The sequence below is a fragment of the Ruditapes philippinarum genome, unplaced genomic scaffold (assembly GCF_026571515.1).
Source record: "Ruditapes philippinarum isolate M1 unplaced genomic scaffold, ASM2657151v2 ctg6827_1_1_1_1, whole genome shotgun sequence".
Classification (NCBI taxonomy): Eukaryota; Metazoa; Mollusca; class Bivalvia; order Venerida; family Veneridae; genus Ruditapes; species Ruditapes philippinarum.
In genome coordinates, this window is record NW_026852689.1 from 104,236 (window position 1) to 115,460 (window position 11,225).

At 34.9% G+C, this 11,225-nt stretch overlaps 1 long non-coding RNA gene across 1 annotated transcript; it reads right to left on the reverse strand.

Annotated features, from left to right (window-relative positions):
• Positions 1-814: 814 nt before the first annotated feature.
• LOC132721186 (uncharacterized) lies at positions 815-9,826 on the reverse strand. Its single transcript, XR_009624432.1, has 3 exons — positions 9,723-9,826; positions 1,953-2,037; positions 815-973 (listed from the first exon to the last, which is right to left on the reverse strand). It is a non-coding gene; the product is annotated as an uncharacterized LOC132721186 (long non-coding RNA).
• Between the last annotated feature and the right edge of the window lie 1,399 nt (positions 9,827-11,225).

Consider the following 11,225-nt stretch of genomic DNA (forward strand, 5'->3'; position numbering starts at 1 on the left):
TGATAAATAGAATATTATATTTGTGTAGATTCAATACTAAATTTATTGAACAAGTTGAAAAAACAATATGTAATATAATGATTTTATTTCACTCGTACAATGAATTAAGTATTAAATCTAACTCATTTAATATCCTCTATAAATATATTCCACTTTTAAGCAACTTTGTATAGAAAATACAGCACAAAAGCTGTTTATATTGTATTGTTACAATCATTATCACACAATATGCCATCTAATATGTTATACTAAAAAATCCTGAAATATCTCAATCAAATATCTATTCTACTGTAATGAACCCTTAATGTGCTGCAACAGAAGTAATAAACCTTTGCTACCAGTGAACAGCCAGCCCTGCAACCACATCTCTGCAGTCTGACCAGGCTCTATAATTTATACTGCCGTAGCCAAAATAGTCAGTTTTAAAAATCCTTAAACTTTGAATAGACTTTTCCAAATTCCAAGACATGCAAATCCATTATACAAATTCAGTAGAATGGGACCGTTTATTTTAGGATTGCTAGCCAGCTACATCTACATGATACTGCTTATCAATTCTGATTATGACTAGCCATGCGTGTTCAATCCCTATTAGCAGCAAGCTGTTGTTCCCTTGCACAACAAACTTTACACTACTTGCTCAGTACTAATTGGTTTAAGGAATGGATTCTAGTGTTCTAGCTAAGAGCTTCCTAAACATTCTTTCACAGTCAAACCGAGTTAAATTCTATATCAACTAAAATTTAGAGGGTAATAATGTGGGTGAGAGCAAATTTTCTAGAAACTAACTTCACTTACATAAACAGGTGTATGAGATCTTGTTGTTTATGTTGCGACTGTTTAGTCCTGATACTAAACAAGCCAAGCCGTCTTATCAGCCATTCTAGATCCAGGTTTCCAGACTTCAGTCCCTGGTACAAGTCTTCATATTTGCGCTGGCTTTCACCGATTATTTGCATTATCAGCCAACCACCTAAAATGTCACAAAGATGTATTTTCAATAAAAAGGTTCAGTTATAACAATATTTAAATGAAACAGTAAGTGCATTCTATAAAGAAAAATTTTAAATGTTGCCATCACAGTTTGACCAAGTGAGTTTATGGACCATAGTGATGATTGCATGTTACTGTCAATCATAGGGTTCTGGTAGGATGGTCCCCTATGGTACTTTTGTTCTTATTAAATTCAACAAATTGTACAAATAAAAATAACTTGTTTTTACTATTTCATTAAATTGTGTTTAATTGTCGCATCTTGACTTTAAAATACCCATGTCATTCATAGAATAACTCAATGATTTAAATTAGAAACATCTATAGTCATTCAGTCATGTTTTGAATGGGAGCTTAAACGGGAGCACTATGGTACCATGGTATGTAAATTCATGGCCCTTTTTGGCTTCTGTAGAATTTTTTTCAACAGAATATGACGTCACTGCGGTTTCAGCAGACGACCTTCACTAAACAGAACTTGAAATTATCAGTTTAACTGGAAAATATGGCGTAAAATAAAACAGTATTTTCGACACACTCTGACAGCTCAATGACAGATATTTATTTGAAATGAAAATATCTCCAATAATTTCTATCCAAATTCAAAAAAGCAGTACTTTCACTTTAATGGTGGAAACAGTTGATTGGTGGCGTTCAGTGAATAAAGAAATACATTTTCTGATTACACAGGAATGGGCAACGACGCGGTACCCGCAGGGAGTACTATACTATCCATCCTCTACCACCAATTTCATGCTATAACCCCAAAAATTATAAATAAAAGTCAATATCCACATTTAGTATTCATAAAAACCATAATATGATGCTATTTAGGAAAAATGTATCAATTTTAAGTGCATTGTTGTAGAATAATGCACAGCTTGGGGTAAAATGCGCAGGAATATACATCTTGACCACTAAGCTATGTGGGTTCTGTTTCAAAATATTTTTTTCTTTACCTGTTGTTTTTTCTTGGTAACAAGAGACCTCCAGCAATCTTCTGAAGCAAGATTTTTAGATTTGCCAAAACTACCTCAACAGCATCTGTAATAAGAAAATATCATTATTTATTTAATTTAACCCATGAAATATGGTGCTATATTAGTCAAATATATTTCATATTTTTTAAAAATAAATATGAAATATAAATATGAAAGTGGGCGGAGTCAAAACTCATATTTATTTTAGGGGACTTCTTTCCCCATTTTGTTTGAAAAATCTGATAAATACAAAACAACTTTTTGTTGAATTTTGTTTCGAAAACTACATGTAATCACCGAGGCCAATATGCCTAATTGATTAATTACAAAGCATTTGAACAATTAACTGTGCATTATTTAATGAAATAAATATCCCAAACAGTGATTTTATCGTAAAAATAAAATCACTGTTTGGAGATCAGCTGCCAGGAATTTTAAAACAAGGGCGTAGCCCAAGTGAAGTAATGATGAGCATCTGAACGAAAAACAGTGATTTTATTTTTACCATAAAATCACTGTTTGGGATATTTTATTTCTTAAATAATGTACAGTTAATTCTTCAAATGCTTTGTAATTAATCAATTAGGCATATTTGGATATACGATTTCAATGAATTTCACAAATTTTGTTCCCTTTCACCCACAGATGCTTTATGCCAAATTTAGTTTAAATTGGTTCAGTGGTTCGAGAAAAGAAGCTCAAAATGTTAAAATGTTAACACAGGACACACAACTCACAATGATGCACAAAAACGTAGAGCAATAGTGTAAAATAAACAAAGGGCAATAACTCCAAAATTAAGGATGAGAGGGTAAAGGTTCTTATTCACTGCACTTCTACTCAGTAAAATCTATATACCTACAAAGTTTTAAGTAAATACCTTTTATAGTTCTTAAGTTATATTCCAGACAAAGTTCAAAGTGTAACAAGGTTGTAAAAGCAGACAGCGAAGTTCCACTAATTAAATACTTGACGCAGTAAGGAAGACAAAAATATTAAAGAAAAATCAATTATGATATTATAATAAATATACATGTATTTCTTCTTATGACAAGAAGTTATAGTTGTTAACATAAATTCGAAGTTCAAGGGGGAATAATTCGGGAAATAGTTATGCTAGAGTTATGAACATTGTCACACAACATGTGTGTTATGATAAGAAATATATATTTGAAGATTGCAGTAGATACCTTAAAAAGTAAAGAAGTTATAATTCTTCTTAAAGAAAATTCTAAGTTCAAAGGGAGATAAATCTGAAAATATTGCTTCAAGAGTTATGAACCTTGTCACATAAGATGTGGTTGATGATAAGGAATGTGTATTTGAAGTTTGAGGTAAATACCTTTAAAACTAAAGAAGTTATAGTAAAAAATAACATTTTTCAAGTAAAATACTGGTGCTAGAGTTATGAACCTTGTCACATAAGATGTGGTTAATGAAAAGGGGGTGGCGCTGAAAAAGTGGTCACTTTTTTATACAACATTTCTCAAACAAAACAAATGTTGGGAGCCTAAATAAACCATTTGAGACAACAACAAGATTGCATTTGAGAAAAATGCTATGCCACCGCATTATTACAATACTAAATAGTAGTGTAAGAACAGATTTTTTTGTTTCTATACAATTAAAGATTGTCATAATGCATAGATCCCTGACCTATCTAATTCTTATTATCAGATTAGTGGTTAAATCTATTGTTAATCCAATAAAAGATCAGAGTAGGAATATATCAATGCACTTGAGTCTGGTGAATTTGGTGGTGAAGGTCATATTTCACACAACCTAAATTTCATGACTATATCAAAGGGCAACACAGTAAGACACTTTGTCAAAATCTAGGTCAGCTGATAACAAGAAATGTCGAACGACACATATGCCCCCTTTCTAGCCCTTGACTCACATTATTGGTAATTTTGTTAGAGAAACTTGCCATAAATAGGTACATTGAAGTATTCAATTATGGAAAAAAGAAAAATAATGAAGACTTTGCAATGAATAGTTTAATATATAATAAGATAATGAGACATTTAAGGCCCCTGTGACCTTGACCTTTGACCTAATGACCACAAAATCTAAAGAGGTCACTTACTAGTTATGACCAATCAATATTAGAAATATGAAGACTTTGTGATGAAAAGTTTTCAAGATAAAAAACGGAAACTATTCTCACATTTAAATGATTTAAGGCCCCTGTGGTCTAGTGACCCCAAAAGCAATACGGGTCATCTGTTGGTTATGACCAATCAATATGTGAAATATGAAGACTTTGTGATAATTATCTTGAAAGATAATGAGCTGAAATCCTCTACCATTCAAAGACCCTGTGACCTTGACCTTTGACCTGGTGACCCCAAAATCTATAGGGGTCATATACTAGTTATGACCAATCTATATGTGAAAGATGAAGACTTTGTGATCAATACTTTTCAAGATAATCAGCAGAAACCATTTTGACATTTAAGGCCCCTGTGACCTTGACCTTTGACCTAGTGACCCAAAATCAAAAAGGGGTAATGTACTAGTTATGACCAATCAGTATGTGAAATATGTAGACTTTGCGATGAATACTTTTCATGATAAATCAGCAGAAACCATTCAGACTTTTAAGGCCCCTGTGACATTGACCTTAAACCTAGTGACCCTAAAATCAATAGGGGTCATCTAATAGTTATGACTAATCTATATGTGAAATATGAAGACTTTGTGATAAATAGTGACCATGATAATAAGCAGAAATCATATAACCATTCAAGGCCCCTGTGACCTTGACCTTTGACCTAGTGACCCCAAAATCAATAGGGGTTATCTACTAGTTATGACCAATAAATATGTGAAATATGACGACTTTGTGATAAATAGTAACCAAGATAATAAGCGGAAATCATATTACCAGTCAATGCCCCTGTGACCTTGACCTTTGACCTAGTGACCCCAAAATCTATAGGGGTCATATACTAGTTATGACCAATCTATATGTGAAAGATGAAGACTTTGTGATCAATACTTTTCAAGATAATCAGCAGAAACCATTTTGACATTTAAGGCCCCTGTGACCTTGACCTTTGACCTAGTGACCCCAAAATCAATAGGGTTCATCTACTAGTTAAAACCAATCAATATGTGAAACATGAAGACTTTGGGATGAATAGTTTTCAAGATAATCAGTGGAAACCATTCCGATATTTAAGACCCCTGTGACCTTGACCTTTGGCCTAGTGAACCCAAAATCAATAGGGCTCATATACTGGTTGTGACCAATCACTATGTGAAATGTGAAGACTTTGTGATGAATACTTTCAAAGATAATCAGCAGAAACCATCTTTACATTTAAGGCCCCTATGACCTTGACATTTGACCTAGTGACCCCAAAATCAATAGGGGTCATCTTATAGTTATGACCAATCACTATGTGAAGTATGAAGACTTTGTGATAAATAGTTTTCAAGATAATCAGCGGAAACCATGTGGTCTACCGACGGACAGACCGACGGACCGACCGACAGACAGACAGACCGACATTAGCAAAACAATATACCCCCTCTTGTTCGAAGGGGGGCATAACAAAGTTCACTTTACATCTTAATCTGTGTGCATGGTTCAAATTTCATAGCTGTAGATCAAAGGACAAGAAAGTAGGTCACATCATCAAATTCTAGGTCACTTGATATCAAAGTTCAATTTTACAACTAAAACTGTGCACATGGTCAAACTTTCATTGCTGTACATCAAAGGACAAGAAAGTAGGTCACTGTCCCCTTGGGCACGGCAAAATTTTAACCCAAGGGTTTAATTCAAAACAATCTTGATACAGGTACTCCACCAAACAACATTTCAAGTCAAACATCTAAGCTGTACATTTGTTTTATTTTCTGTTCATTATGAGAATCACTGCCCCCGGGCAGGGCCAATTTTGACACCAGGGGAAAAATTTGAACAACTTTGGTAGAGGACCTATAGATGATATTATATAGCAAATATCAAAGCTCTATGCCTTGTACCTTCAGACAAAAATATTTTTTATTTTTTTACTATATGTACATATTAAAATCAATGACCCCGTGGCGGAACCAATTTTGACCCCAGGGCTGTAATTTGAACAAACTTGGTAGAGGTTCACTTCACAAAATCTCATGCCATATAGCCTTTGTCAATTCAGAGAGGAAGATTTTTTACTTTATACATATAAGGAAAACTATCACCTCTGGGGCAGGGCAATTTTAACACTAGAGGCATAATTAAAACAACTTTAGTAGAGGACCCATAGATGATATTATATACCAAATATCAAAGCTCTAATCCTTGTACCTTCAGACAAGAAGATTTTTTTTAATTTTTACTATATGTACATTGTGAGAATCAATGACCCCTGGGGGTGGGGCCAATTTTGACCCCAGGGCTATAATTTGTACAATCTTGCTAGAGGTTCACTACACAATGTTTCATGCAAAAATCTTAACTCTAGCCTTTGTAAATTTTTTAAGTTTTTACTATATACATATAAGGAAAACCTATGGCCCCCGGGGCGGGGCTAATTTTGACACAAGAGGCAAAATTTGAACAACTTTGGTAGAGTACCTATAGATGATATCATTTAACAAATATTAAAGCTCTAAGCCTTGTACCTTCAGACAATAAGATTTTTTGATTTTTTACTATATGTATATATTGAAAATCAATGACCCCCGGGGCAGGGGCAATTTTGACTCCAGGGCTATAATTTGAACAATCTTGCTAGAGGTTCACTACACAATGTTTCATGCAAAATATCTAAACTCTAGCATTTGTCAATTGCTAGAAGAAAATTTTTACTATAAGTTTTTACTTAATACATACATGTGTATAAGGAAAACCAATGACCCCCGGGGCGGGGCCGATTTTGACCCCAGGGCAATAATTTGAACAATCTTGGTTGAGGTCTACCAGGAGTGTAGGACAGCCCCCCTGTCTAAAAATGACAAAGGGGACAAAAGCCCACCCCCATGGAATTGACACATAGGACAAAAGCCCCCCCCCCATCAAAAATACAGATAGGACAAAAGCCCCCCCCCCCCAACGGTCCATCAAGCAAAAGCAACCAGATGGACTACTATCTAATTTCACATGCCCAGGTGCTCAAATTCATCAAGGCTCACACAAAGTTTTAAATAAAAATGAAAAAAAATTGTTTTAATGTTTATTTATAATGTATACATGTATATTGAAGTGATAAAAAAGTATATGATAACAGATGAAATAATGCATGCATGCGATACTGAATTCATAGCTTTTCATATACACAACAAGGGTCAGAAGAGTAGTAATGTTAATCACTTTTGTAAAGGGATCAAATTAATATCCTTAGCACTAGTGGTGATGATGATCTGTTTGCATAAATATCTCTATTCTATATGTAAATTTGATGGACGGTTGGGGGGGGGGGGGGCTTTTGTCCTACCTGTATTTTTTTGATGGGGGGGAGGGGCTTTTGTCCTATGTGTAAATTTCATGGGGGGGGGGGGCTTTGTCCACCTTGCCATTTTTAGATGGGGGGGGGCTTTTTGTCGGAAGGGGGGGGGGCTTTTGTCTGTATCCCGTCTACCAGATAAGCCTTATGCAAAACAAGAAGATTTTTTAAATTTATTCTTATAATTCCTTTTTCTGCATGGAATGAAATTCTTTGAACAACTTTGGAAGCCCTTCACCCAAGGATCAATCCTGCTAAGTTTGGTTGAAATTGGACTAGTGGTTTTTCACAAGAAGATTTTTTAAGTTCACTTTATAATCTATAGAACACACACACAAACACACACACACACACACAGGTGAATCGCTATATGCCATGGCACAGCAGATGCTGTGGTGGCATAAAAAGTAGGGGGGGAGGGGGGTGAAAAGGCATCAAAAGGTGTGTATATTGAGTAATGGGTTAAGAAATAAAGAAGTAACAGTAAAAAATAATATTTTTCCAGGAAAATTCTAGGTTCAAGGGGAGATTATTCTTGCAATATTGGTTCTAGAGTTATGAACCTTGTCACATAAGATGTGGTTGATGATAAGTAACATATATTTGAAGTATAAAGTTGATCCTTTAAGAAGTAAAGAAGTATCTATCTATCTTCCATTAATGTCAAACCCCTCGCGGGGACGTAGACATGACTTTAAATTTGTCACTTCAGAGAAAGCTATGAGATACAAGGGAATCCGGGAACCAGTCCCTAGCTCTTATTGAATAGACCACTTGGTTCTTTTATATGCCCAGTGTATAGCACTGATACATGCGTGGATTACCTGGATTTCTTACCAGTACACCTCTTGTTAAGTGGGAAACACTGAAAGTGTCTCTCTGAAAAATCCCAAGGGTGTTACCCAGGATCGAACATGGGACCTCAGGAGTGACAGCCAGTGCCAGGTCTAACCAGCTGAGCTATAGCGCCACCTTTAGCACAGAAACAGTATAAAATAATATTTTTTAAGAAAAATTCTAAGTGTAAGGCGATATAAATTTGAAAATATTGGTGCTTGAGTTATAAACCTTGTCACAAAAAATGTGGTTGATGATAAGGAACATATATTTGAAGTTTAAAGTTGATACCTTAAGAAATGAAAAAGGTATAGTAAAAAATATTTTACTGCACCAAATCTGGACGAGGACGTCGACAGCGGTGTGAGTTGGACAGCTTTCCGTATACTTTGTATAGTCAAGCTAAAAATGAACAAAGGGCAATAACTCAAAAATTAGGTAAGGCAGAATTACTTTTTTTGCACTGTGTGCCTACCCATTGAGATCTATTTACCTACAAAGTTTCTTGTTGATACCCTTGTCTATCCAAAACAAAGTTCAAAGTGTAAAAATGAACAAAGGGCAATAACTCCAAAATTAGGTAAGGCAATTACGGTTCTTTTGCACTACACATTTTTATATTTTAGAATTACGTCCAAGACAAAGTTTAAAAACAAACAAAAGGCAATAACTCCAATAATTGGCAAGGCAGAGTTACAGTTCTTTTGCACTGCACTTCTACTCACTCAGATCTACCTACAAAATTGAAGTTGATATCTCTTGTACATTCTGAGTTATGTCCCAGACAAGAAATCTGCAAATTGGACTGACCAACAAACCAACAGACTGACCACCAGCTGACTCCAGTATATCCCCACAAACTTTATTTGTCAGGGTTATAACAATTAAGACTGTAAATCTATAATCACCAACTGATATTATCAGTCATAACTTTCTGGGGTTATGACTGGTGGGGGGGGGGGGCACACTCGGATTGGGTGGCCGTTTTCATGTCGGTTTAATCGATCGATCGACTTGCCCCTTGAGAGACACCCAAGCTCTATACGCCCGATTCCGTTTGGCCGACTCTGCCGACTTTTGGCAGGGTTAAATGCGGCGACCCGTAGGGGTATCGCATCGTCCATTGTCGTGTATTGCACACCCTGAACAAGGTGGTATCAAATCACAGCATCTTGTCCATAGACTGTCAATAGGTCAATGCACCAAAGAAACATACATGTATATAAAGCACAATTCAAAATTGAAATTAATATGGTATAATTAAGAAATAACAGTTGAAGATGTGTACTTCTCTGTTTAAACTGCAGAGTCGGCTCTTTGAAGTATTGTATGCAGGTAACTTGACAAAAAAGCAATTCTGATCAATTATAGAATATTTCTTCTTAAATAAATCAAGTTATTTATAATACTTACATATAAAACACCTGCAATGGTTCAGGGTTATCTTAGTACTAAGGAGTTCACTTACCGGTACATGTCCACTTATAAGTGGCCTGCTATCTTGTGAAAGTGTGAAACATGAGTTTCTATTTCGGACCAGTCTAACTGTTTATTCTTTTGTACAGACAACTAATGTAGAATTGCTCGAGGCTCAATGCTAACTTACTGCATAGGGGCAACATCGAGGGTTTTTTTCTCGGGAAAACCGGAGATGCCGCCCAGGCCATGATATTTCCGAAACATAACAGTCGACTTCGATATATTATATAACTGTTTTATCGCATGATAAACATCAGGAAGAATTTTGATTAGACATAAAATTTAAATTGATTTATTTTGCTTCCGGCTCTTATTACACTTAATTCCCCACGCGGAACCTCAATTACTTTTTAACGTAAGGGCCAATCAGAAGTATGGTAGGTGTTCCTGATCGGTTGGATGACCCGCAGACGCTATGTAACAGTAAATGGATTTGTTATTTTCTCGGGGACTTGAAATTAAAAATATTGCGAGAATTGCTACTCATGAAATGTTTGTACAGGCAGTGCTTCCTTGCACCAAAAATGATTAAAGGGTTTTAGAATAAGTACGTGCAAGCCCCAGACAATTTTTTTATGACAGCCATATCCCTAGTACCCCATTATCTTTCCCCACCCTAAAAATGTTCTTTGTTATTTTTACGCTAAACCGTCCCACGGATTTATACTCGAGTTCATAATTTGTTATAAGTAAACTCAATTCAAAAATTGCACTTTTAAAACAAATTTCATATTTTTTGACAGATGATATGAAAGTGTAATACTATAATGCATTGAAAACAGATGCAATTACCACATGGGCTTATTGGTATTTAAAAGTGAACATAATCTTGCACCAAAATATAATTATATCTGACCTACTAGTTTTTCTCATATTGGTAAATTCAGCGCATAAATATCTTTCTTACATCAGGCAACGGACAAATCATTTACAGACAAAGCGACATATTAATGGAATACATTTCCAGCTGACATTTTAAACTACATAATAAATTGTCAACTAAAGGATAAATTTTTTTAAAAAAAAAAAAACAGCTTAAAGCACTATCACTTTGAACTGATGTTTTTAGATTTGTTTCCTTGTTAACATTGATGGATGATTGCATGTGGGTACTTATTTTTATTATAAGTTATTACTTTCCATGAAAATGCTATGTATTTTTGAAAGAGTGTTTGTCGTAATGATATTGTTGTTTATTGTTGTTTATATATCTATAACATAAATATATATTGTTGTTTATGTATAATGTAAAAGGCCATATTGAAATTAAGTTGTATGATTATTATGTACTCTTATTATGTCACAATTATCGCTTGATGCCGCATTTTTTCTTACATGTTCCCCGCAGTTTTAGAAAATTCAAATAAAGCGCAGTTTTGTTAGTTCACTAGGTTCATGTATATCTGTGACCGTATACAACATAAGCCACCACCGATTGGGACAACGCTCGACTTTTTTACTATTTTATAACTATTCCTTAGAATCAGGGTCT